Consider the following 5,000-nt stretch of genomic DNA (forward strand, 5'->3'; position numbering starts at 1 on the left):
ATGTGAAAATAAGCAGGAAATTATACAAAATACTATTCATATAAAGTTCTTTTCATAAGCTCCAACCACTGTTCTTTGGAGACTGATTCAGTTTGAGGGCAGAATACTCTGCCCATGAACTGGCTATGTCCTGTGGTGCTGTTGCGGAACTGACCGCATTTCTTGCAGGTGTTTGCCTGCACAGTTCGCCTGTAAGGTCTTTTCGGTTTTGCGCCAAGGTTGGTCGCAGACTGTGGGGTAGTGCCCTGGACCACTGCAGCTTGCAGAGGCATCGTGCCCTGGAGCATTGCAGCTTGGAGAGGCATCGTGCCAGGGACCACTGGTGCTTGCAGAGGCATCGTGCCCTGGATGCTTGCTGCAGGAATCACTGGCAATGCCTGGGTAATTGGCGTGGCCTGGACAAACTGAAAAGTTGATGAAGCTAATGAAGCTGGTAGCAAAATTATATTTGGCATCAAGCAGGTGGCTCCAGTCACTGCTTGGGCTGTACCAAGTGTTTGCTGGGGTCTGATTTGTTGAAATCTTTGTTTTGCCTGGCCTGCTGTGCTTTCTGGAAGTCTGTATTCGTGTGGATCCCTTGTTTCCTGTGGATGGCTCTGAAGGGTTCTGGCCTGTTGAAGTGGCTCACTTGCTTCAGCAAGACTCGGAGGCAACGTAGTGCCCTGCACTAGCACAGAGAGTTCCTGCTTTCGTTGTCTTGCATTGTGCCACTGAACAAGAGTGTTCTGGTTTATCTCGACCAGTTGTATCTCTGTGTTCTGCATCACCATGCTGTTCCCCAGCACAAGCTGCCTAATCTTGCGGTAATCTTGAAGGATCAGGGACCATCTAGAAAAACCTCCCCTGCCTTTTCTTTTGGGGCAGGGGTAAATATTGCACAGCCTGATGATGACAGTCTCCACCAACCGACAACAGTCAGGCCACTGGGCAGGTGCACTGCTTGCACCCAGCACACATCTGGTGGTGCTCTCCACACCAGGAGTATGTGTGGGCTTCTTGGGTGTTCTAAAGTGGCCACTCAAGAGTCTTTTCTGATGTCGAGCAGCATACACTACTCGCATTTTGTCACTTTCATGCAAACTCCCCCACAGTGAAATAATTCTTTTGGCCTGCTGGTTGGTGAGATACAGGGATGTCTGTTTGCGGAGATCCACCAGGTATTCCGCCAACCTGTCCACATGCTGGAATCCTGACACATTCTGGTCATCAACAGCCTACAGAAATGAAGAGAAGAGGAGTTAACCAAAAATCATTATTGCAAAGGTTTTGTTCAGTGCACCACTGTTTTCTACTGAAGATTGAATAAATGTGTTTAAACGCAAAAATGTTCAGTTTGCATGTGAACATTTGAATGTTAAATATGTATGTTTACATTGGCCTTAAAGTAATTAATGGATATAAACAGAATAGGTATAGCATTTACCATATCATCATCTTCATCCATAGCATCTGCCATCTCTTCAGCTTCAGAAGAGGAACCTGAGGGCTGAAAGGAGGAACTGGGGGCTGGAGCAGAGGAACTGGGAACTGGAACAGAGGCACTGGGAGCTGGAGCAGAGGCACTGGGCAGAAGCTGTGTCCTGGACGTCAGGGGCAAGGGAACAGAGGTCTGAATAGAAGGTTCCCCAGGTTTTGTTGACTGGAAGACAGGGAAGACAGGGTTCTGCACTGTGGGATCCTCCATGATGTCACAGAACCCCTCGTCTTCCTCCCTCTCCTCCTCCATGTCTAAATCTTCAATTAATTTAGACGTCTCCTCTGAGTCAGGGTTCATATCCTGCAGTGCCTGACCGGTCTGCTGGAACAAATACTGCACTCCTATGAGCTCACCTTAAAACAGAAACAAAGAATACAATGAAGTTAATAAATAAACACAAAAGTAAAGTAAAATAAACATAGTAAACATAAAAGCAAAAATAAAAGTGCAAAACCGAGTATTGTCAAATTTTGAAGATTACAAAATCTCAAGATGTATTGCCACAGTAGTCGCATCGCGATATGTACTTACCAGTGTAGCGTGCAGGTGGACAGAACTGAGGGACAACCTTCTTGCCAAACACCTTCTCATAGCTCTGGTTTGCACAGTGAACCAGGCTGCCTGAGTAGCTGCGGAGAGGTGATGGACCTGTTAAGAGGGCTGCTGCAGCTCGGTCCTGGTTCCATCTGTGAAGTCCTTCCAGGAGGTATATTTGAAAGTTCAGGCTGTTGGCACTGAAACCTAGATACAGTTAAAACAGTAATTAGGAAACCATTACTAAAATCTATGCATATACAATTTGTAACACATACAGTATGTATAACTGCTACAGACCTGGGATGAAGCGGTTCAGATGTAAATGAAAGGACTCCAGAGAAGTTGAGCCTCTAGCACATCGGTAGGTCTTGAGAAGTATCCCACCCTTTGTGATGCTTCCTGTCTCTGTGTAGAGCACTACACCTGGTGGGTCCTGGATGCACCTCACATGCCTTTTCTGAACATGCCAAATGTGCTCCATCCTTTCCCGGTCCAGAAGAGGCACACCAAGGGAGTCATTGCCTCTGCTCCCCATGAGCTCTTGTAGCAGCTGCTCAATGAGATGAACGGTGGTCTCCTCTCCACGGGTCCTCCTACGACAGTGGAGAGCCAGCTCCTCTTTGGTCAGACGTTTGTTGATGTCTGCATCTGTCATGTCAGTCAGACCCTGGTTCTTCAATTGTTCTCTTTTTGCTCTGCGTAGGAGAGCAACATCAGCTGCATCCCACTCAAATATGCACGTGGAGAGCCTTGCCATAAAGATCGGATACAACTGGTGAGCATCAGTTGTACACCCCACGGCAATCCTCCGCATGAAATGCCAAATATCCAGTCTTATAATCAGGGCATGCCATCCACTGAACCTGGTCTTCATCTTGACCTCTCCTGTCTCTGCGCAGCACCCACAATCGATGTATAGCACAACAGGAGGCTCCACACCTGCCTGCTGATACCTCCTGATTAGGCCATCTGCCATCATGTCCAGACCAGCTCCCTCCTGTGCTGTTAGCACGCTGATGAGCACCTGACCCAGCTCATTGCCCACAGATGTGAGCCAGAGCGCTGTCCCTTTTGCTGTCCCAGCCAGCTTCTTGGTGATCTGAAATACAAAAATGTACAGGGGGAGGTCTATAAGTGCATGTGCCCAAACTTGAAATGGAAAATGCCTGGTGGACAGGATGTAAGATCAATAGGATATTTGAACGTAAATTTTCCTAACCTTTTTTGTGGAGTCCAACTTCAAGATGGCTCCATATGTCGAGGTTATCCTGGCATTGATTTCGTCCAACCTCGTGAGAATATCCTGGCTGTAAACGGCCAAGAGCCATTTGCAGCTCGGAACCACAGCAAGCTCTGGAGGTTCCTGAAAGACCATGGGGTGTAGACCTGGGCGATTCATGAAGTCAGAACAATCTGTGGAATAGCGGATGACCCTGCTTAGCCACTCCTCTGTGTGGTTCTCCCTCAGTTGATTCAACACCCGTGTGGGGCTGTTGCCCAGGCCTCGTTCACGCAGCAGTCGGATAACTCGAATATCACATGCATACCTTGAACACAAACATAAAATATGTAATTACAAATCTTTCATGAAACTACATGACAATGTGATTTCAACTGCACGATTAAAGAAAATGTACTCACTTTTGCGTGAGAATAACTCTGAATTCAGAGCGATGGGCTAAATGTAGCTGTTGAAGGACCGTCTGGCTCCAGGAAACATGACTGCATCTACACTTTGAGCAGATAAGTGCCTCTGTCACCATGTTATAGATCCTGTCCACGTCTAGAACCCGCCGTGCCCTCTTGTGCAGGCCTGCTCCAGTGAGTTGATGCTTTCCACATGCAGGGTTGGGACAGACCACCTTAACTTTCCATAACCTATATGGCATCCACACCAGTAGTGGATGTGCAAAAAAGCGGTCTGGTGCCGGGGCCTGGTGGTACAGGTGGCCTGGCTGTGGAGGGGAATACCAAAGCTGCAGATTATCTCGCAGTTCTGGCTTTCCCTTGGCTCCCACCTTGAACAGCGTGCTTAAGATCCATTTGTGGTCTTCTGGTGGCAAACCTTCTGCCCACAAATGGGGAAGCTTGATTTGCTGTGGAGCTTCAAGCATCCTGGCCGAAGCCGCCTTCAAACACAAACAGGCAAAAACAATCCATTAACATGTTTTACGGATAAACAAGTACAGATGGTGAATAAGTTATATAACTTAATATGAGATTACTTACTGCAACTGAGGGCTGTGAGGCAAGAGCACTGGTGGCTGGAGGAGTCTGTATTACTGGCTCTTGTACAGGCACAGTAGCAGGCTGTTTAATAAAATGTGGAAAATAAATACAGCATTTATCATTACTGACAAAACATTCATTATTTGCACATGTTTTAGTGTGTGAAATCAATTCTTTACATGTTTTTTTTTGTTTCTGTCTGTGTGGCTCCAAAATACCTAAATGCCTTGTAATTTATTCAGAACTGGGCAAACACATTTTATAGGTTTATATACTTTCAGGAAGCTAACTGTGGATGAAAACACCACTTAATGTTTAACCACACATTGACTGAACAAAAGCCATCACTGAATTTTTGATAGATCAGTAGTTGACAGAAACAAAAGGATACTCATCCACACTTGATTACTGGCCATCCAGTACTTGATTACTGGCCATCCAGTACTTGATTACTGGCCATCCAGTACTTGATTACTGGCCATCCAGTCATTGACTCAAACAATAGGACAGACATTATGCATTGGAATGGGGTAAACTAAACATTGGCACCTTTTGGTCTGATTAGATTGTGAAAAGGAGTGACCTTCCCTGGGCCACAAAGAAGGAATTTGCAGACATTTGCACATGTTTGTGGAGACAGACACCTGAAATGTTCATTAACCTTCTACATACTGTATGAAATGAGAGTGTTAGATTACCTTGATTACTCTTCTTGCTGCACTAAGGTTTGGCTTTGCAGCAGCAAGGTGAGCACCAC

This window comes from Brachyhypopomus gauderio, chromosome 16 (assembly GCF_052324685.1).
Source record: "Brachyhypopomus gauderio isolate BG-103 chromosome 16, BGAUD_0.2, whole genome shotgun sequence".
In the NCBI taxonomy this organism is placed as follows: Eukaryota; Metazoa; Chordata; class Actinopteri; order Gymnotiformes; family Hypopomidae; genus Brachyhypopomus; species Brachyhypopomus gauderio.